This window comes from Diceros bicornis (assembly GCF_020826845.1).
Source record: "Diceros bicornis minor isolate mBicDic1 chromosome 22 unlocalized genomic scaffold, mDicBic1.mat.cur SUPER_22_unloc_1, whole genome shotgun sequence".
NCBI classification, from domain to species: Eukaryota; Metazoa; Chordata; class Mammalia; order Perissodactyla; family Rhinocerotidae; genus Diceros; species Diceros bicornis.
The window spans coordinates 862,082-885,660 of NW_026690886.1; the positions used below are offsets into that span (position 1 = coordinate 862,082).

General features: G+C 45.6%; 1 long non-coding RNA gene across 5 annotated transcripts in view; it reads right to left on the reverse strand.

Annotated features, from left to right (window-relative positions):
* LOC131401910 (uncharacterized) overlaps nucleotides 1-23,579 on the reverse strand; it is a 215,292-nt gene that overhangs the window by 13,800 nt on the left and 177,913 nt on the right. The window contains exon 1 of one of the 5 annotated variants that reach the window (XR_009218115.1): nucleotides 18,477-18,508. The exons of 2 other annotated variants lie outside the window; for them this stretch is intronic. This is a non-coding gene — a long non-coding RNA (uncharacterized LOC131401910). 2 more of the 5 variants (XR_009218117.1, XR_009218114.1) reach the window with 2 other exon arrangements.

The window sequence follows — 23,579 nt, forward strand, 5'->3', positions numbered from 1 at the left end:
ACCATAGTTCTCCTTCCCAAAGATAACTACTGTAAACACATAGATGTGTTTTCCTCAAACTTTTTTCTATACACAGATCTTGGGATTGCCCCCCCATTTGATTTACATAATGTCACACATATGAATATTGAATTTGAATAGTGATGTGTTTTTTTTTTTACTTAAGATTAGCACATGCTTTTTGATGGCTGTATGATGCTCCAGTACCTGTGAGCATACCCTCATCCATGCAGCCATCTCCCATCATTGGCTCTTACAGTTGTCACAACTACTAGAAACACTCATCTCTGCATCTGAAATGTTCATATGAGAGATCGTCTCCTTGGGAAAGGTTTCCAAAAGTAGAATGACAAAGAAAAGGTAGAAGCACGGTCAAGGCTCCCACTCCGTCCACCCTGCGTCACTGCTCTCCGAGCTGGCTGCACCGTCCTGACGGCCCCGAGGGCTGCACAGCAGGACCCCTGCATCGCGCCTCTCCCACACTGAGTGTGACCCTTTTATTGTTCTCTTTCCTAAGTCAGAGAGCCCCGCTTTTCCCCAAGGTCACAATGAGAAGACTCCCTAGAAGGAAAAGGTCTGCACTTCCTGTAGTTGCGTCATTGAAGGTGCTGTCCCTTGGGTAGTGTAAGAGCTCCCACTTAAGAGTTTATCGCAAAGGAAGCACGTATTTCTTTTTTAATGGAGTTTATGAGCAGAGGTTTCAGTGGGTTCATCCCTGCCAATCAAGTATTGAAGGGCAGGTTTGTGGAGACTGGCTGGGCTTTCAGGGCTGGAAGGCAGGGTATTGTGTATCCAGGAGGTTGGGACAGAGTGGGCCAGCAGCAGACCCACCTTGCTGAACCTGGGGAGGCATGGAAGGACAGGGACACACAGATAAAGGGACAGAGAGCTGAGGGGACATGACCCGGGAGGGCATGTCATGTGGGGAGAAGCCCTGGAATGGGGGACTCAAGAGAGCTGGTTCCAGGCCAGCTACTGATTCACCTTATGACCACGGATGGGTCACTTCTGTCACTGGTGGGGCACTCTGGGAGGCCTCTTGGGGGAGCCAGGGCTGAGGGGGATGTGGAGCTGCAATTCAGTTACCACAGAGGCCTCAGCTGAACTCCCAAAACTCCGGAGCTGGGTGGCCCTTCAGACCCTTCAGGCAGTGGGGCACACCACAGCACCCACAACAGCCCTCTCCGGCCTTCCAATATACAGGTGTCAGAGTAGACAGAGCCCCATCTCTATAAAGATCTGTGACTCTGATGTGGTCCCAATGCCTGGGGCCACCTATCTGGCCCTGGATAGGGCAGTGGTGCCAGAGTCATCCCCAAAGGCAAGGGTATCACTGGGTGGGAGGTCTGAGCCTGGCCTTGACCTCCGTGGGTGGGGCTGGGTGACCGAGGGTTTGTGGGGCATCTCACCGAGCAGACCTGTTGGCCATCCTGCTGCCCGTGTTCAATTTCTATCAGGAGCTAGTATCCAGCCAGCAGTACAGCCTGCAGACCCTGGCCAACTGCAAGCAGAACAGTGACTGACAAGCTGCTGAAGCACTATGAGGCCAAACTGACTGCAAGGAGAGAGTTTTGGAGATCTTCCTCACTGACCCCATGTTCCAGCTGGCATTTAGCCCTGTCCTTGAGGCCGAATGCATGGGGAGCCCACTGGGGGCCATGACAGTGTGGGCCACATCTGAGAGGAAGCCACACCTGGGGGCACCAGGGGGCCATGGCCGGGAGAGCCCAAGCCCTAACAGGCCCCAGCTCTGGGCTGCCTGGAGAATGGGGTTAGAGCCAGCCCCTAACCTAGAGGACCGCAGGCTTGTCCAGCTCCACAGAGCAGGCAGTGTGGGAAGGCGAGGGGGACCTCCTGGTCCTGAGCCCACCTCTAGGCCCTTCCTCTTGCTGGCTTAGAGCCCCAAGCTCTGGGCTCTTGCCCTAGACAAGACCCTGGAAAAGTCTCCACATTAGAGTCTGAGATCAGAAGTGCTGTGGGTGTCCGTCCTCAGCCCTGCTCGTGGGAGTGCTGGGAGTTCAGAGAACCATCCTCCATCTGCTTTCTCTCTCCCTCTCTACATTGCTGCTTTCTCTGACTTGCTTCATCACAGTCTCTCTCCTTCCTCATCTTTGCCTCTGTCCTTCTCCCCCTGCCTCTCCCTCCTGCAGATTCCCAGGCACATTCTGACACTGCACAAGCTCCTGGCCCACTTTTCACAAGCACATCCAGCCAACAGCCTGGACGACGCCAGGGCTAAACTGGGGGGGTTGTCTGGGTGAGCTCGCATCTCGGGTGCCCCCGCCAGTGGACAGGCCAGGGCTGAGGATGCTCCCCAGCGGGAGTTTGCTGAGCCCCAGATGGTAAATCTCATGTTCAGGTTAGGATTCCAGGAGGTGGTGTTTGGGGGACCCCCAGCCTGCCCCACCTGGAAGCAGGGTCCCCGGAGCAATCTGAGTTCACAGCTGAAGCCCAGGGGGCAGTTGGTGGGATGGTGTGGGTGATGTGCTGTCCCTGGCACAGTTGTGGTTCGAGGAAGGGCCCTGGGCACTCACGTGGGCCCATCTGCCAGGATGGGGATCGGCCCAGGGACTCACAGGCACTCTGCCAACTTCCTCTGTTCTCCAGTGTCAGTGTCTCACAACCTGTGGTATAGGAGCCCCAGAGGGGAGCCTGGTTGATGGGCCTTCATGAGACCAAGACTGTAGTCAACAGCAGGCAGTGTCACGAGTGGACAAGCCCATGACTTGTCCAGTGTCAGAGGCCCCAGCCCTCTGGTCAAGGCACCACTGCTGCCCCTCTTTCAGTCTCCAAAGCCCAGGGGGAAACCTTCCTCTGTGGGGGCAGAAGCAGGGGGACCAGGGAGGAGGCACCTACAACAGCCCAGGCAGCAGCTGACGGGGGGCCTGCACCAGGTGGTGGCAGTGGAGGTGAGGAGGAGGTTCAGATTCGGAGTGTGTTTTGAAGATGGAACCAACAGGAGTTTTTGATGCATTAGATGTGGGGAGAGAGAAGATGGGAGTCAAGGGCGATTCCAGAGTTTTTGGCTGAGCAAGCAGAAGGTTAGAGTTGCTGCTAACCAAGATGGAGAAAGGTGCAGGAGGGGCAGGTGTGGAGGGGGAATCTTTCTTGTTTCATTGGAGCTTAACTGGGGGCGTGTTGAACTTGAGATGGACAACAGTGGTGGAGAGGACAAGAAAGGAGCAGGGCATTTGAGTCTGGAGTGTAAGGGAGCGAGCCATTCGGGAGCCATCAGCTCGGAGATGGGATTATAGTCACAAGACTGGTGAGATCACCAGGGGAGTGAGTTTAGGCAGGAACGAGATGCGCACCAGGAGCTAGGCCCTGGGCTCTGCAACTTATGGAGGCCAAGAGATGATGAGCAGCCTTGTACTCAGTGATGGGCTGCCAGAAGCTGCAAAGGAGGGTCGGTCTGCAGCGTGTGAGGTGCTGTCCCCAGCTCTGCCAACCACTCAGTGCCCTAAATGGCTTCCCGAGTCCAGCAAGAGGCAGCCAGTAGGGCCACGGATCCCAGCTGGGCAGAGGGAGGACCAGGCTGGACCAGGGCAGGGCACAGGCCCCGGAGTGGAGGTTCATTCAGGGAGCAGGTGTAATCAGAGCGTGACTGTAGACTAACAGAAACCATTGTGGGGTGGGGACCCCAGTCCTCTCGTGCCACAAGTAGCCAAATCCTGCACACTTCCCCAAGGAGAAGACTTGGGACACCAGCGAGGCTCCTCATCCCTGCGGGATGCCCTGTCTTGGTGCGGGCAGGGGTGAGGAAGGCACATGGGTGCCAAGGCATTTATTCTAAGATCCTGATCCCCTTTCCCGCAGCCTACTCGTCCTTTGTCCCACCTGATCACCTGTACCTGGCCTGAACACAGCCCTACTGGCACAGAAGAGAGTTTTCCTATCGGCCTGACAGCAGCCCTTTCATCCTCCTCTCTCCCTCCGGGGACTGAGGAAAGCTCCCAGCCCGGCAGGAAGCCATCAGATAACAAACCCTCCCTGGCTGTGCTCAGAAACACTCCTCCCCTGGGGCTGACTCTCTCCTACCTCTGGCCTTTGTCCTGCTTTTTCTCCTGAACCTCATCTCTTGGGCTCAATGTAACCCAGGTCGTCACTTCCAGTTCCCCCGGGAGCCTGCGGCCCAGGGAACTCCTCCCCAGCTGCGTGGACGGTGTGGCTCTCAGCACAAACCCCAGCCGGGGCTGGCAGGAGTCCTGAGCAGCTGCAGTTGGCACTTGTCTAACAGTGAAACTAGTGTTGCTACTCTGGGATCGCCTCCTTGTTTGTAGCAAATACAGCCCTCCTCAGCAAAATCCCCACCCTCTTCAAAAGAAATGGTTCTGCTTATTTTTGCTCACCTCCAAATATGAGTCTATATCCAGGGAACTAGCATATCTTTGAAAGGTGCCTCCCTAGAAGAGGGCTAGGGCCTGGGTTGCTGAGAGCATTGCTGGGAGGGACGGACTGAGGCTCCTAAGGAAGAGACCCCATCTCCATGCCCCAATCTGATAACCAGAAAACAACGGATGATAATAGTTTTATAATAACAACTTTGAAACCAGTGATAATAGCAACAGTGATCACTTCCCTTTATTCAAGCACTTGCCCTGTGGGCTGGGCCTGAGGTCAGCACGTGAAATGCGTTGTCGGGAGAAGAGGGAGAATCTCCCTCTGCCCTTTTCCTTAAGGTTCTTAAGGCTGGCCAAATAATTAACAAGACAGGTTAGCAGGAGAAAATAATACCAAGTTTAATAACATGTATACATGGGAGAAAACAGGGACACTGCGTTTCTCCACAATAGCAGAAATTCTTGTCTTAAATACCATGTTCAACCAAAGACAAGGAGGATGTTGGGGGTGGGGGTGTCAGTTACAGGAGATTATCACTAAAGCACTGTAAACAAGAGTAAGTTTTATTATGCAGTTTTAAGGCCTCACCTTCCACATTGATAAGTTTCTAGAAATGAGGTCATCCCCCCTCTTCCCAATACAGAGAGGGAGATACCTTTACAAATGGAGACTTCCCTTGTAAATGATTGTCTGGCAACTCCTCACAGGGCCATCCAGAGAATGTGGCCAGAGAGACAGAACTTCCGATAAGATGGGCTTGTTGGTGCCTTTTCTATTGTAACCTCTATCCTACATTATCTTTATAGCAGTCATGATAATAACTCCTTCCTGAAACAGATCTTTTGTTTTAAATTCTTTAGGCAGTTTGGGAGGGGAAACTCAAATATTCTTCCTGAGTTCCCTGAGTCCTTATTGTCTTCAGCTCGAAATAATCCACATACCAGAGCAGTGCTTCCTGGGGTAGCTTGCCCTGAGCACCATCAGCGTTCTCTTCCATCCTCACTCTGACCTTCTACAGGTGAGCAAACTGAGAGTCAGAGGGGCCCAGTAATTGCTCATCGCTGAGTTCATTAATCACGGATCCAGCTCAACCAGTGTCATCTCTCATTGCTCGGAGGGTTAAATTGGACAGTGTCTACTACCACACACATTAACCAGCCCTCTTGGTGATCTGGTCATGGTTGTAGAATTTGAGGCATCAGCAGACAAATAAGAGGTTTTGTGCTTTTCTTGGAGTAGGTGGGGTATTTTTTCCAGACGCTCCTCCCCACAAAATTACTAACATCCTAAGATTCCTGAAAACCCACCAAGGCTCTTAGCAAAGTTGGCAACTCACAGGTCTCTTTTCCCACCAATGCTATTTTTAAAAAGCAGTTAAATGGCGCCACCTCCTGGAGGAGGAGTGTTGCGGCAGTCAGAACAGGACAAATAGAAGAGTTGTCCTATTCTCAGACTAAGGGGCAAGGTGTGTTCTGCTCCCCCCCAGACGTGCTGGAGCCTACGGGAGTCAGTCTTTCCATGAGCCAGTGCGATTGCCAGGTGCTCAAAAACTAAGCCATTCCAGGGCCGAACATTAAGGAAGCAACTGTATAAAGTGCATTGGAGGAGGAGTGGAAAGAGTAAGTGCAAAGGCCCTGAGGCAGGATGGGTGGGTGGAGTTCGATGGATGGAGATAAGACCAGTAGTGGTGTGGGGCACAGAGTAATGAAGAAATGTTGTTTCCTGTACTCCCGTCCTCCTCTCAGTTTTGCCGTCTCTTTTCCACGTGGTTCAGACTTTTAGATCAGACCTGCTTTCTAGCTATTAATCTCCATTTCCTTCTCTCTGAAATAAGAACACCTGTCTCCTTGGGCTGTCAGAAGGATGATGTGAGCTCATGCCCATAGAGTGCCCAGCACAGCAGGTATTCAATACGCATGCTCTTTCCCCCTCCGTGACCACAGTCTCCACCTGAGTATCTTGGGTGCCAGGCCTTCTTCCTAGGTCTGGCCAGAGGCCCGGCATTCCCTTGTTCCTGAGAGGTGGGGGCAGCCTGTCTCTGACTTATTTTCTGTCCCCACAGGATAATGCACAGTGAAGTAAACGAGACAGAGATCATCCAGGAAAACATAGCCATGGAGTGCATGATCATCAAAGGCTATGAGACCCACCTGGACACCAGCCAGACTTTTGTGAGACAGGGCATGGCACCCTGCCTCGCCCCAACATCAAGGTAGGCCCCAGCAGTGGTGGCATTCGGGGACACCACCAGTTGGTTTGGCTACCTTGTGCCAAAAACCTGCCAACATGATTGTGGAGTATTCCAGGGCTGCTGGAGGAACGTGACAGCTGTATGTAGATGTCAGTATCTGCACACATGGATGCAGATATTACTGGTTTTCACAGTTCCCTTCTCTCCAGATGTACACATGGTTCTTCCCAGATGCCTTTGATGTGTCTGTGGATGTCATAGTAAACACTGACATGTCCTTTTGGGGAGAGAAGAGTGGAGGATGAAGACAGATACTGATTGTACCCGTGAATCACAAGCATGTTCAGCATCCGAGTGGAAGTCGTGTGGGTCAGTCCCTCTGTCCCTTGCTCATCATCCTTAGCCCCTTGCGGGAGGCCGTGATCATAGCACTTCTCACGGGTAGGAGGTTGCCTTCACCCTCAGCCTCCACTCGCCTTGGGAGCCGTGTTTGAGAGGCACAGCCTTGTGAGGGGGCAGCTAGAGGCTGTGACTGAGGGGACTGACTTCTACCTCGGAGACGTTAGAGCCACTAGGAGTTTGAGGGTCAGCTCTTCAGATTCAACTTGCTGTGGGACCCTCAGCTTCTGCTTGCGTGCCCCCGAGGTGACCTCCACCTCAGATGGGCCTCCTGAGTTCCTTCTATCCAGCCCTGGAACTCTCTGAGCAGATGAAAAGCTCGCCAGACCCTCGTGCGCCCTGTGCAGCTGCCTTTGGCCCCTGCTGCCCTTAGCAAGGGTATTGTTGACTTGGAGTTCTGTTCTGAGCCCCTCTGTGTGGTCCCTGTGCCTTTTCCCTAGGCTGACCCTGTGACCTGCTGGGCCCAGAGCCAGCCTTCCTGTGTCCTGGCTCCCCCTGAGCTGCATTGGGTCCAAGTTGGAAGTGCCCCAAAGAATGACCTCTCCTGGGGTGGGCAGTGTCACCACAGTCCAGGAATCTGCTCCATTGTCCTGAGCCCAAGCATTTCCTCCCCTCCTGAGGGGCTTGGACTTGAAGACTAGACAAGGGGGCCCAACAAGGTTCCCGGCAGTGATGGATGTGGGCAGGAGGCAGAGTGGTGGCCCAGAGCAGGCCTGGGGAGATGGAGCGTCAGGGAGGGCTTCCCGAGGAGGCATCACTGGATTCGAGTCTTTAAGGGTAAGTAGGAGTGCACAGGGTGGAAGGGTGAAGGATGGGGCTCCTTCCAGACCAAGGAGCAGCACTCAGGAGCCACAGGTAACTTGCCCTGGAACTAGAGTGGGAGCAGAGAGGGGAGGCAATGGTAAGGAAGGAGAAGTACTGGACCAGCCTGCTGGCGGGCCTTGAAAGCCTGAGTCCCGAGGACAGTGAGGAGCTGGCGGAGTAAGTGGGGAAAGGAGACCTGGAGCACGTCTTAGGGGAGTGGGGATGGCAAATGTGTTCATCACAGTCCCCTGCTCTGCCCGGGAGTGGCTTCTGAGTGCACCTTGTTGAGAACTGGGGGGCTCTCTGGGCTCTGCAGCCCAGCATGTCGTGACTGATGGGTGATGTCTGCTGCGACTGTGTGTGGCAGCAGATGCCCTGTGTCTCTTGCTCATCCCTCTGGGTCAGAGCCAGCTCCACACTTGTCCAGCCTCCTGCCTCCTCCAGACCCAGCCCTAAAGAGGTACAGCCTTTTAGATACAGGATACAACCTTCCTTAGAGAGGGAATACAAACAATACCCTAGTTGGCCTAAATTCAGCCACCAGTCAAGAAAGCCTTCAGGTTCAACAATATACTTATCTTAATTTCAATCACAGAAACTAACTCCTAATCTAATACTGCATTAATCTATTAATTCATAGAAGTACTACTGTTACTATAAGCAACAAGAATTATTTCTCCTTGCATAATCTTATATCAGAACACATAATCACCAAAAGTTAACAATAAAATAAATTCAACCCAATAATTATTTATTACATTAATTGTTAACCCAACACAGGTAGGCATTCAAGGAAAGATTTAAAAAAGTAAACTCTGCAAACACAGCCCCCACCTGTTTACCAAAAGCATCTCCTCTGGCATTTCTGGTGTTACAGGCATTGCTTGCCCAGTGACACGGTGTAAAGGCCGCACTGACTGGACCCTGCAAAGGCAGCATCATCATTTGTTGTCTAAATGAGGACTTGTATGAACAGCCACTCGAGGGTTTTACTCTCTTTTACTTTTAATCAGTGAAATTGACCTTTCCCTGAAGAGGCGGGAATGACAAAATAAGACGAGAAGACCCTGTGGAGCTTCAATTAATTAAAAAAAAAAATGGTAAGCCAAATCAAGGGATAACAAATCTTAAATGGATTAACAATTTTGGTTAGGGTGACCTCAGAGAAGGAAATAACCCCTGAGTGATTAGACCAACTAGTCAAAATATTTCATCACTTATTGATCCAAAATATTGATCAACAGAACAAGTTACCCTCGGGATAACGGCACAATCCTATTCTAGAGTCCATATCCACAATAGGGTGTATGACTGCGATGTTGGATCAGGAAATCCCAGTGGTGTAGCCACTGTTAATGGCTCATTTGTTGAATGATTCAAGTCCTATGTGATCTGAGTTCAGACCAGAGTAATCCAGGCAGTTTCTATCTATTCCGTATTTCTCCCAGTAAGAAAGGGCAAGAGAAACAAGGCGTACTTTACAAAAGCACATTCAAACTAATAGATGATATAATCTTAATCTAATATATATGTATATAGCCCTGCCTATGAACGGAGTTTGTTAGGCTGGCTGATTAATTGCATGAAACGTAAACCTCTATAGCCAGAGGTTCGATTTTTCTCCCTAACAGCATGTTCATAATCAATCATCTTTTATTAATTGTCCCCAATCTACTTTCCATAGCATACCTTACACTAATTGAATGAAAAGTATTAGGTTATATATGACTTCGTAAAGGACCACACATCATTGGCCCCATGATCTGTGGAGACAACAGTATTTACATCAGTGTTACAAGGCCATCGGCTGGAGTTCACACTGGAAAACTTACCCAGGAAGACAGCCTACAAAGGACCCATTAGCACACAACAGAACAAGTAATGTGGACTTTTGTCGATGACCCTGTGAAAACATACCTGGAAGGACACCCTACAAAGGACCCACTAGCACAAAACTGAACAAGTCGTGTGGACTTTTGTCGATGACCTAGTATTTAAAATGGTAGGATAAAGATGCAGGACTCTAAAGTGTTCATGGAAATGCTGAATGCACAACTAAGAAATAAGGAATAATCGACAAGGTAAACCAACTTCAATAGATTTATAATTGCTTACATGTACACAGGAAGAGTTTTTGCTGAACAATTAAGTATTCGTGTATTTGTCTTGATGAAAACATGAAACTTTATATTGAATAAAAATGGGCCATTTTCCTGTATTAGTACATTACTACTCATCATTTAGTCAATTTCTATAGTTAATGGAGTTATAAACATAATTACAAAGTCATGCATCCATCAGAAAACAACTATGAATGAATCTGGAAATTGTAGGGCCAAAAATAATGTTTTCAATATTATGTATTAGAACATGTATATACATAACAAGGATGAGAGAAGACTTTGATTAAAGGAGATTAAAATGTAATCTAATCTTAAAAGAGTAAAAAGGGTGTCAGTCCTGGGATACTGGGGATAGGCAGTAAAATTTCACAGAAATCTGAGACTGGAAATGGGCCATTCCCTACTTTCATTTTTTTATTGTCGTTGCCAAGGGAATTTTTCCACCAAGAACAGAGAGATGGAGGAGAAAGAGGACATGGAAGGATATTACAGACGTGAGAAGGTTTCCATTTTCAGGACACCTTAGAGCAGCCAGGTGTCCATATTCTAGACCATTTAACCACAAAGAATTTCCCCTGGGAGATGCCTTCTTTAGCTCTTCCCTCCAAATTTACACTCATTGCTCCTGGTGAGATCATCCTAAATGAGAACAGGCTGGGAGGAAGACAGAGCTGCCTGGAGGAAAGCCCATATTGTAAATTGACCCTGCGCTGGAGCTGGCTGGGCAGAGGACAGGAGCTGCACGATGGATACCGACCCCTCTTCAGTCCAGGGACTTTCTTTTATTGCCCAAAGCACTGGCTGTAACACTGAAGTTCGCTGAAGGCCAATGGGATGTGGTGTAAGACTAAGGTGTCGATAAAACACATGATGCAACATGTTTTCATGTGTAGCAATATGTGCACAACTAGGGAGAAGGGCCCTAACATCTTTATGATCCTTAAGGGGAATTTGACTCACACCAATTTAGGCATCATTGGCAATAATGTGTCATGTAGCTGAAGGATCGTCAATCTAAGCGAACTTATTCACACACTCAGTGTCCTAGTCTGTATGGGATGTCGTAACAAAAATACCATAGACTGGGTACTTTATTTTTTTTGCTGAGGAAGATTCACCATGAGCTAACATCCATGCCTGTCTTCCTTTATTTTGTGTGTGGGTCACCCCCACAGCATGGCTGCTGATGAGTGGTATAGGTCTGTGTCCAGGAACTGAACCCATGCTACCAAGAGGAGCTCACTGAACTTAACCAGTAGGCTGTGGGGCAGGCCCCTAGACCGGGCACTTTTGGGGTTCCTTTTGTGTGTGTGAGGAAGATCAGCCCTGAGCTAACATCTGATGCCAATCCTCCTCTTTTTTGCTGAGGAAGATTGGCCCTGGGCTAACACCTGTGCCCATCTTCCTCTACTTTTTATATGGGACGCAGCCAGAGCATGACTTGACAAGCTGTGCATCGGTGTGTGCCCAGGATCTGAACCTGCAAACCCTTGGGCCACCATAGCGGAGCACCCAAACTTAACCACTGCACAGCCGGGCCATCTGTAGACTGGGCACTTTTAACAACAGAAGTGCATTCCTCACAGTTCTGAAGACTGGGATGTTCAAGATCTAGGTTCAAGCTGATTTGTTTTTGGTGAGAGCTCTCTTCCTGTTTTGCAGAAGGACAGCTTCTTGCTCTACCATCATCTAGCAGAGAGAGCTCTGGCCCTCCATCTCCCTATAAGGACACTAATCCCATCATGGGGGCTTCACACTCATGGCCTCATCTAAGCTAATTAACTCCCAAAGGCCCCACTTCCAAATACAGTCACTTCGGGGATTAAGATTTTAACTTATGAAATAGGATTACGTAGACATTCAGTCCATAGCATTCATGAAACCAACAATTAAGACATATTTATAGAAGTCATACAGCCCCAACTGAAGAATGTTCTGGAGATCACGTGGCAAATGATACAATGTCTTTCCCTTTACAGAGTCTTCTAATGGAGGCAATAAAAATTAACAGCCTAACAAAGCTTGTGATATTAAAAAGCTAACATAGATCAATTATGACAGATTGTATTTACAATTGTTTTCTGGTAAGACAGGTCTGATTATCAGAGTCCAGATTAAGCAAATTCCCCTGGGTGAGGGCATGTGTGGCAATCTCACCTAAAAAGGCTCTTTCCTTTTTGAAATTTTATTTCACCTAGTCCTGTTTGCTTCCACATCCCTTTGGTGTTTTCAATCTTACAGTATTTATTAAATCAAAGTTTAATTGTTGCTCTGCCTTTACCACAACTGACTGGAAGCAGAAGTTACTGGACTTGGCTGGAATGAAATTTCAGTTCATTTTTCCTCCTCTTTCTGCTCAGACTCTCTTCTCTCACTGTTGAAATAACAAATGCCTTAGAGGAGAAGCCGCGTGGAGCTGGTGCTCACAATCTTCTGCTTCCCTCATCTCAGAGATTGTAGACCCCCAAGTCCTGTCTGCACGGGATGTCCTAAGACCCTTCAAACAGCTGTTCTGTGTGCACTGTACAGCTTTTCTAGCTTCCCCAGGAAAGCTACTCAATAAAAGTGGAAGCTGCAGTAATTTTACCCTGAAATGTTTTATTTATTTATTTATTTTTTAAAGATTTTATTATTTTATTTTATTTTTCCCCCCAAAGCCCCAGTGGATAGTTGTATGTCGAAGCTGCACATCCTTCTAGTTGCTGTATGAGGGACTCGGCCTCAGGATGAACGGAGAAGTGGTGCCTTGATGCGCACCCGGGATCCGAACCCGGGCCACCAGCATCGCATCGCGCGCACTTAACCACCAAGCCACAGGGCCGGCCCATACCCTGAAATGTTTTAAACCAATGAGCATTTGTCATTTTTCAATAAGTATTTCTATAATTTTATAAGAACATTTAAATAGGAATTTTAACAGCAATAATGGCTGTTCTTTGGCCAGAATTCCATGTCATTCATTGTTTGGAATTATATCTAAGCTTTGATGGACTCTCCTCAGTGCCTTTTAAAATATCACTGTTCCTTACATTTAAATATCTTGTGATGGGTTTGTATCAGTCACCTCTTTTGTACCATTTCAGATCCTCTTGGGTCCTCCTACCCTTGAGTCGTATGTCATTTAGCAACCAGCTTTGCAGGTATCATATGTGCTTTATGCAAGTGCCTCCTGACTGCTCCTCACATTTTGTCCCTGTGCCCTCTGCCTCTCCGTCTCGCCCCGGGGTGTCCATGTTGATGCTGAGGTGTGAAAAACTTCCTGATCAAGCCCACACATGCACGGCCATGCTCCTTGTTGTGTGGATGTGTGTGTGTTCAGCAATTCTGTATGGTCACAGGGTGCACGACTATTATGGCATCTATGTGAAGGTGTGTTTTGTTGATGTCTGTGTGTGTTTAGAGAGTTCAAGTCACTGTGGGCTCTGAGACAGTGAGTGGTCTGTAAGTGTGTGAGTTTGTGTGTATGTTCTGAGTATCAGTGTGCATTATCAGGTGTAGTTTACAGACTGACTGCTGATGGTCATTTGCAAATAGTGTGTATGTGGGTGTGGGTGTGTTGTCAGCATTTCCATGTGTTCAGAGGATGTCTGTCATTGTGGGAATGTGTGGAATAAGTATGTTGTTGCAGATCAGCATGGGCACCAACACTGTTTGCCTGTTCCTAGTTCAACACTCAACACCCTTGAAGAAACATTGAGTCCAGACATTCACAGGCCCCATCAGGCCCACAGAGATCCTACTCAGCTTTTTTCTTCCCATCACAGAAATATGAACAGGTAGCCAAGGACCACTTGATATTTGAGAAAATCCTTTAGCATGAAAAATGGAGCAAGAAACACATACACAGAAGTGAAGGACTAAAGGAGTAGGAAGGAAATCCAGAGATCATAGTGAAACTTCAATTGCATATCGAGTAACATCTTCAAAACAATTAGAGATGGACCAGTCCCAAGGCCTAGTGGTTAAGTTCAGAGAACTCTACTTCAGCAGCCCAGGCTCCATTCCTGGGCATGGACCTACACCACTCATCAGTGGCCAGGCTGTGGTGGCAACCCACATACAAAATAGAGGAAGAGTGGCACACATGTTAGCTCAGGGTGAATCCTCATCAGCAAAGGAAAAAAAAAAGAAGATAAAACATCCATTAAGTGTATATATATATGTATTGATGTTACTGCACAATATTGGGGTTCTCTTGCCCAATGCACATTAAAAAAACCAGTTATTTTGGCATCAGCTTTTGGGAAAAGAATTGTAGCTTTATTTTTGCGAGATTTATCTGCAAGGAGACAGGGGCCATGTCTCTGTCTCAGATCTGTCTCCCGGATCCAGGGCTTGGGGCACAATTTATGGGATGAAGGGCAGGGCGGTCTGACATGTGGAAGTAGATGATTGGAAGTAAGGAGAAGTGAGGTAATTGATGATCTTCACAAGCAAAGTCAAGCTTTGTGGCTCTTCATCGGATGTGTGTTCAGAAATTGGCAGTGTTACGATGATCTGAGGATGGAGCTTTTAGCTGCTTGATGTCAAAAATGTCATTTATCGAGCATTTGCGCAGGTGTAGTTGATGGGTTGGTGGTGTCAACTGGCCTGAACTGGACTAGGGGTCTCAGTTCCTGAAAGAAAACTCTTAACTACTCTGTCGATAAGATGGGGTCAGTTGAACTGGTCCTGGAGGGCCCATGGTTATGTTGGTATATGCATATATATGCATATGCCTGAGATTATCTATATGTGTGTTAAATGTAGAATATATGCAAAACCAGGCTCTAGTGAAAGTGGTCAGGACAGATTTTAATCAGTAATATACCACTGCAATAGGGAAGAGGGAACAGGGTGAACTGAACTCAGTTTGATTTGTACAGAGGTGACTGGGCATTTGAAAGGGAGAATGAGGGAGCAGGCAGAGGGGTGAGCAGGGGCTCAGTAGAGTCAGGGAGGGAAAAGTTACAGAGTGTTGGTCAGTGCAGTGTAATCTGGCCAGTTGTGTCTGCTGGTTGGAAATGATCAAAGTTTCACTTCTCTCCTCTCACAGAGTCTGGGAGACAGACACCCTGTCCTCATCTCAAGGAATGGCTCTCAGGACCTTGAGAAATGCATTCCTTGGTTATTAGAGACACTTATATATATAAGTGTCTCTAAATATATATTTATATATATATATTATATATATATATATATAAAACTCCAAAGGACAGAGGAAATATTCACAGTTGTAAGCACTTTTGGGTAAATGCTCTAAGAAAGGGATGTCAGAGGCAAATGATTGAGTGTTGGCCAGAACAAACAGTCAGTTCTTTTGGCTGCCTTGAGCTTTCTCAGGCCGACACTCTTTAAGGGGACAGGGGTCATCCTAGGGATGTGGATTTGAGCTGTTAGAAACTGTGTCAGTGTTTAAGTCTTATAATGCGTGTGGAGGTGTGAAACCATTTGTGCTGAGAGGCTGTAGTTATTATAGGACAAGATTGAGGCCTAGTCAAGAAGAGGGCTCAATGGAGCCTGGCTTGAGTTTGGTCAAGTACAGGATCATATATAGAAATAAGATATGTACATTTTTTGGATAATATAAATCATTATATTGAATAATATAATATATTGAATTAAATAATATATATAATGAATATATATTGAATGTGTATAAATAACATAAGTATGTGTACATATATTTGAATTAAATAATATAAATATATAGAAGAGAGTGACATCAACATCATGGCAGAGTGAGCTTCCCCTATTGAACTCTCCTCGTCTAAGACACAACAAAAAGGACATTCATAGTCCAACAGAAGCTATTCACAAATAATATAAATATATATATATGATTTCAAGGAATATTCAGACATAATAGAAATTTCCAGGGCCAGCTCCGGGGCTTAGCAGTTAGGTGCGCGCGCTCCACTGCTGATGGCCCGGGTTCGGATCTCAGGTGCGCACCAATGCACTGCTTCTCCGGCCATGCTGAGGCGGCGTCCCACATACAGCAACTAGAAGGATGTGCAACTATGACATACAACTATCTACTGGGGCTTTGGGGGAAAAAATAAATAAATAAAATTATTTTAAAAAAATATTGATACATAAAATAGCCAAAATTTCTTGGTACGTCTATGACAAGCTGTTTAATCAAGATGGTAACTCAGAAAGAGCATATAAACAGCAAAACCTACCATATTGACTTGGGTCACCCTCAGGAAAAACATATGTCCTCTCCCATTTTAACATTCCAAAACAAATTCACCATACTAGTGAGTCCGTCTTGTAAAGTTCAGGTCTGTCTAGCCAGAAGTCATTCATGTATATGGTAAGATTTACTTGATTTTTTAACAAAGATAAAAAGATAAATGGCTTTTTGTATTTTTGCCTGTTTCATCTATAAAGATCTTACATTACAATTTAATAGCTTCAGCCTGCTACAGTAATTTAAAGAGCATTTTGAAACTTGTAATATGCCATGTCCAACAGGATGTAGTAAAAAAATCAGTAGTTCACAATCCAACAATGCTTATTTAGATTCATTACCAACAATACTTACACTTCAAAGACACCAATAACCAACATGTCATTTGTTCCTCCTGCAGAATTTCATAGGTTGTTAAATTCTGGTATCATCCAAAAGTATAATTAGGATGCTATCATTAAAATGTATTTTTTTATCAGAAATATTAAAACTAATGATTAAACTATTAAACTAAATGATTAACTAAATATTAAAACTAATGGCAACTAACGATCTGTTGTCTTTCCCTATGGTTTATCTTTTCTAGAATATCATATAAATGAAATCCTACTGTATTTGGCATTTTAACCTTTCACCTTCTCAGTTGTGGGAGATCAAGATTTGGCCACCCTGAAATCCATCTCTTTACCTTGGTTGTTTTCTCTAGGGACATTTGACCTCCCCCACTAACGGCCTAAAGAATTTGACATAGTTACTCCTTCCTGGAACAGATCTATCATGATGACTGTAAAGATAATGTAGGATAAATGTTACAATAGGAAAGGCACCAACAAGCCCATCTTAAGGGAAAGTCTTAATCTCTGGCCACATTCTCTGGATGGCCCTGCGAGAAGTTGCCAGACAATCAATTACATTTACAAGGAAAATCTCCATTTGTAAAGGTATCTCCCTCTCTGTTTTGGGAAGAGGGGGGGATGGCCTCATTTCTAGAGGCTTATCAATGTGAAAGGTGAGGCCTTAAATCTGCATAATAACCTTACTCTTGTTTACTGTGCTTTAGTGGTAATCTCCTGTAACTGACTCCCCCCATCCCCAACACCCTCCTTTGTCTTTGGCTGAACATGGTATTTAAGACAAGAATTTCTGCCATTGTGTTGAGAAACGCAGTGTCCCTGCTTTCTCCCATGTATACATGTTATTAAACTTGGTATTATTTTCTCCTGCTAACCTGTCTTGTTAATTATTTGGCCAGCCATAAGAACCTTAAAGAAAAGGGCAGAGGGAGATTCCACCTCTTCCCCCGACACAGTCAAATCAAAATTTGAAAATTCTTGCTCTACGAGCTTTCCCAATCTAAATTCTTACAATTCTAAATGAGTATGGAGACGAAACACACACTACATACTACTTCTAAAAACCTCCTCCTTATCCGATTTTAATTTTAGCACCAACTGCCAAGAAAAACCTTTCCACTGAAACCAACATTCCATACACATTATGTCAATCATCAATTGATCTGTCATCAGTCTATGTTAACAGAAGGTGAGTTATTATTAGGAAGCTACATAATTTGCACCAAAGACTGTTTAAAGCTCCTTTCATTAAATGCAGTTTACAACAATTCACAGGCTTCAAAGTTCCCCTTGCAAATATAGAGTCAATTATCAGAAACCATTAATGGGATTAGGCTTTTCTATAAAGGTGGTCCCAAGGAAGTAGGAACGCTTATTTGTTTCAAGAACGCAGTGAGGAGCCCAATAGCCTGCGCGGAGTCAGGCAGAGGAGCGCTGACCACTGGCTGTCTTCTGAAGGAAAGTGTTCACCCCGGGATGTCGCGACCTGGCCTAGACGAGCCCCGGGGAGCACGAACTCAAGGGCTCAAGCAGAGGGCAGGCGACTCCTTGCCGCCCCCTCCACCTCCGCTGGGTGGACAGGAGGCCCCGCCGGGGTGGGGCCCAGCCAAAGCAGAGGGACCCGCCGGCCAGGCGGCGCTCCTCTGCTCCTCAAAGGGACAGAGTTGGGCTGCCCCGCCTGGGGCAGCCCGCCAGCAACCTCGTCCCCCGACCCCATCCGCCGACCCCCCCACCGCGCTCCCCGCCATCAGCGGCGGAGATCTCCACACCCAGCCCGCCGCCCACCGCCTACCTCAGCGCCGCCTCCTGCCCAGCGCTCCTCCACACTGCAGAAAGGAGAGCTCCCCTGTGCTGAAAATCCTGGAGGAAGGATCCAGAAACCGCCCATCCCCCCACACAAACCTCCGAGACAGCCACCTGCGCACCTGGGGCCCCACCTCCAGGGCACACGCCCCGGGGCTCTCCAGCTCGCCAACCCCTTTGCCGCTCTGAGAGCCAGTCCTGCGCATGCGCTGGCCTCCAAGAATACAATGGGAGCCGCTGGGGGGCACCGGGAGGGGGATGGGTGTGCGGGGCCCAAGGTGTACCTGAGAGGGAGAGCGGGAGCTGGCTGGCTCTCTGCAGGCCTTGACTCTGCTCTCCCTGGATGACCATCAGCTCCTGGAGAAGATCTGCCTTCCCTTGAGGCGGCTCCTCCTGTCTTGAGAAGCACGTTACATGATCTAACATTTGTTTAAAAAAGAACAATGACATCCTTAACACCTGATGTGTCGTGTCCCCAGAAGAATTCTCTGCTTCCCCAGAAGACTAGACAGTGAGCAGCTGGGACTGAGTTCTGACCTAGGAAGGAAGGACACTGAGGGCACAGCTGTCTCCCCTCTGCCGGCTCCTTCTTCTGATCTGTGGCCGTGATGGGGCCACAGCGTTGGGGCCTCGTGCAGGTGACAACACTCACATGTTTGCCCACCATATTACATTTCTTATGGTTGAGTGGTTAAAATGGGAGGCTAGCTGTCAGTTTTTCTGACAATTTCACTTGCAGAAATGTCTTTGGACAAAGAAGTTTGTTTTCTTAAGTTCTGATTTTTATAATCAATAACAATAGTTAAAATACTTATTTTCTTAATCTCATTGGCATGCTAAAACAAACAAGTCACTTGGTTTTCACCAAATTGTCCACATTTTCATTAAAACTTTGGAAGTATTGCTGTTTGAGGTAAAGAAAGCATTTGGGAAGAACAATTACCCTTGGATAATATCTTCCCAGATAAATGTACAAACACAGAGTTATGAGCCGTTCTGAGGGGCCTGGGAAATCCAGTTTGAGTTCTACAATGGATCATCTGAAGTAAGGTTAAATTAGTAATTTCTGAGGAGTTTGCAAGTAAATATTCACGTCGCCTTCATCAAATAGGTCTGGTGATTTAAATGAAGGTTGAGCTTAATGATAAAAGTTTTCAAGAGACTGAGAAATATTAAGTAAATGTACTTAAAACAAAAAGGTGCAAATCAAAGTAAAGCCCGCCATTATCCTCTTTAAAACAGAGTCACAGTAGCACTATTGTCAAGGTATGAGAAGGAATAGAAATGCTTTATAAAGTCAATTCTTCACTTCTAAAGGACCTAACGTGACATTCTAGAAATGTCCATAGTCTTTCACTCATCTAGATTAAAATTTCTCAATTTATATTTTAAAGACTAATGTATCTGAGGGCAAAATATTCAAGGTCAGTGTTTAATTGTTTTTCATTGTTGCAAAGTACATGGGTATAAAGTGTGGCTGAAATCCATGGTCTTGGAGAAGAAAAATATATAGAACTTATTTATCACTCTCACAGCATGTCCTGAGTTAATCCTACAAATATCCCAAGAATAAAGCCTCAGTGAATTCCATTCTGTTCTTAGATATGATATCTTTTATTTCTAATGAATATTCTCAAATTAGGCTCTAGCTAGTAATTATGTTCCTGATGCAAATAGGCAGTAAAAAAGAATCCATGTTTGATTAACTCGGGCTCAAGAGGACTACTTAGAACCAAAATTTGTTTTTTGCTTTGTTTTTCTTTATCGATTTTTTTCTTTCTCCTCAGTGGAGTCGGCAGATAAATGACACAGAAAGCTGAGAGACTGGAGGGCAGGGTCTTGAAGAATGTAGGATTTCCTAATCTTCCAGGTCTTTTTTATCTTTAAAATTCTGTGATTTTTGCTGTTTATATAGGAGTTCATTTTTTTCATTATTTCTCATAGTGATCATAATAGTGAGACTAACAAAACTTAACACCTGTGGAACATTTTTTGTCGTAAAAATTTATTCTGACAACTGTTAATATTTTAAAAAGCCACTAAGAGATAACCTGATGCTCAGAGGATTATTAGGGTGGTGAGATTGTTCTGTACATAATGGTGGCTACATGTCACTATATGTGTGTCAAAACTCATGTAACTGTACAACACAAAGAGTGACCCTTAATCTAGGGACTGTAGTTCATAATGTGGGAGATCAAGATTTGGCCACCTGAAATCTATCTCTTTACCTTGGTTGTTTTCTCTGAGGACATGTGACCTCCCCCACTAACTGCCTAAAGAATTTGACATAGTAACTTCTTCCTGGAACAGATCTTCTGTCTGATGGCTGTAATATAATGTGTAATAGATGTTACAATAGAAAAGGCACCAACAAGCCCATCTTCTCAGAAGTTCTGTCTCTGGCCACATTCTTTGGATGGCCCTGCAAGGAGTTGCCAGACAGACATTTACATTTATACGGGAAATCTCCATTTGTAAAGGTATCTCACTCTCTGTATTTGGGAAGAGGTGAGATGACCTCATTCCTAGAAACTTATCTATGTGAAAAATGAGGTCTTAAATCTGCATAATAACCTTACTCTTGTTTACTGTGCTTTAGTGGTAATCTCCTGTAACTGACTCTCCCCACCCCCAACATCCTCCTTTGTCATTGGCTGAACATGGTATTTAAGACGAGAATTTCTGCTATTGTGTTGAGAAACGCAATGTCCCTGCTTTCTCCCATGTATACATGTTATTAAACTTGATATTATTTTCTCCTGCTAACCTGTCTTGTTAATTATTTGGGCAGCCATAAGAACCTTAAGGAAAAGGGCAGAGGGAGATTCTCTCTCACTTCCCCAACAATAACAACGTTTCAATATTGTTCATTCATTATAACAAACGTATCACACTAATGCAAGGTGTTAGTAACAGGGGAGATGGCGCTTGGGAGAGAGGGGAGAGGCAGTACGGTGGGTGTATGGAGCTCTATGTACTGTGGGAGATCAAGATTTGGCCACCCTGAAATATATCTCTTTACCTTGATTGTTTTCTCTGAGGGACATTTGACCTCCCCCACTAACTGCCTAAAGAATTTATACATGGTGGCTCCTTCCTGGAACAGATCTTCTATCATGATGGCTGTAAAGATAATGTAGGATAGAGGTTACAATAGGAAAGGCACCAAGCCTCTTTTATCAAAAACTCTGTGTCTCCTGACCACATTATCTATAGATGACCCTGAAAAGAATTGTTTTCCTGCCCTCTGAAGTCCCAAGCCACTACCCGCCCCCAACACGCTCCTCCCCTTTAGCTGCAATACTTAAGCAAGCAGCTTAGACAGAGTGACGAGTTGCTCATTTCTGAGTTTCTCCCATGTATACACGTTATTAAACTTGGTATTATTTTCTCCTGCTAACCTGTCTTGTTAATTATTTGGCCAGCCATAAGAACCTTAAGGGAAAGGGCAGAGGGAGACTCTCTCCCTCTCCCGACATACTATCTGTTCAATTCTCTGTGAATCTAAAACAGTATTGTTAAGAATAAAGTGTTTAAAGATTTTTTGAAAGGCACCGAAAGGTGAGCTAACACTGTAGGGCATCTATTTTGTGCAGAAGGGCAAGGAAGAAGAAGTTGAAAGGATTTAAAAAATTCACCTTGTGACAGTTTGAATTGTGGTGTGTTTCTGAAGCCTTAGACAAGGGCAGGACATAGAATTTGAGACGGGAATGAAATAAAGGAGAAGGAAGACATCAGCGTGATCAGAGCTGATCAATTAATATTTAGGACAAGTTACTATATTGGATGGATTTGTTTTTATTTTCTTTGCTTTTTAGAAACCTTACACCTTTCTATGAAAGCCACACGTGCACAGTGTCAACAGGTATGTTTCTTACCGAGCGGCACCTGCTTCTCTCCCTCTGCATCTTCTATTCCTTTCCCCTCCTCTCACCACCTCTGACTGATGGTCGCTGTTTCTATCTCCCTTCCTTACTCTTCCTCTCTCCTATTTTTTTTTTTTCCTTTATCTTTGTGTTTCTTTCTCCTCTAACACGTCAGACTAAACATAACCTTCCTGGTCATTGTTTAGTTCCACTGAAGGAACTCAGTGGTTTCCATCAAGAAATGATAGATCAGTGTTCTGGGAAAATTTTCTCTATTTCAGCTACTTCTCCACCCTCAATCTAAAGCAGGAAAATTTCTTGAACCTTGAGCCAATTTTTTATATTTTTTTCTTTTTTGAATCCAAATTTCAGAGCTCCTGGTCATATTAGAAAAATTCCTGAAGAAGGCTACCTGGAGTTGAGCCGATACTTCTTCCTATGGCCATAAAAATGAATCCTTATTTTGGCCATGGGGCCTCAGGAGAAGCCCTCGTGAGAGAGGAATCCACGCTAACCCTATGTTGTACCTAGGACTGGCTTCTCCTAAGACAGTGGTTCTCGAACTCCAGTGTGCATTAGAACTGTGTGGAGGTCCCCTACAACACAGAATGCTGAGCCCATCCCAGAGTTTGTGATCCAGTAGGATGGGGGACCCGAGAATTTACGTCTCTGACCATTTCCCAGGTGCTGCTGCTGACCAGCTACACATTGAGAACCACCGGCTTAGAAACCTTAGGTTTCAAAGGATGCTTTGCTAGAGCAGACAGCCAAAACTATCAAAATCTTAATCAAGATTCACCAACAACTTCAATGTGTTGGCATTTGGATCTAGAGGCTCCTGAATTTTCAGAGACTAAAGCAAAGATTACTCTGAGTTCATGGTTTGTGACTCTCCTAAGTGTTACACAATTCCTTTGCTTGCTTCCGTCAACCCCTACCTGGCTAGGAAAGAATATTAAAAACAAAGCCAGCTTTGATTATTTAATCTTCAGTCAATTAAGACATTTTTGAGGAAGATTTTTTTGACAGAATAGCCAACTTTCTTTTATCTACACTATTGGAAATGAATTATTAGTGATAACAATGGTTATTTACTGAGGACCTAATATGTCTCAAGCCCTTTACAGACTTTTATTGCTCTGCTTCTCAGAACCCTGCGGCATCCCAGGTGTGTTTACTGTTTCTCCACCACTCCTCTAATGAACCCCCCAGACCACACTTATATTTGACTTCACCATGCCTTCTCTCATGTAATTTAGCAATAGAGTAAAATTACAGAAGAAACTTGAAGGGGCCTTGAGCCCCAGCAGGAGAAGGTCTAAAGTCTATCCAGGACAAATGCCTTGATGTTTGTTTCTGAGAAGTTTCCAGGGACAAATACTCCACTAACTCCAGAAATCAGTTCTGATATCTCTAATCAATGATATACATTAATTAATTAGTTTTTTATTGATTGGTTGATTGTCTGCTATATTACTTTGCCATATAATAAAATTTTTCTTTGTGTTATTTAAATAA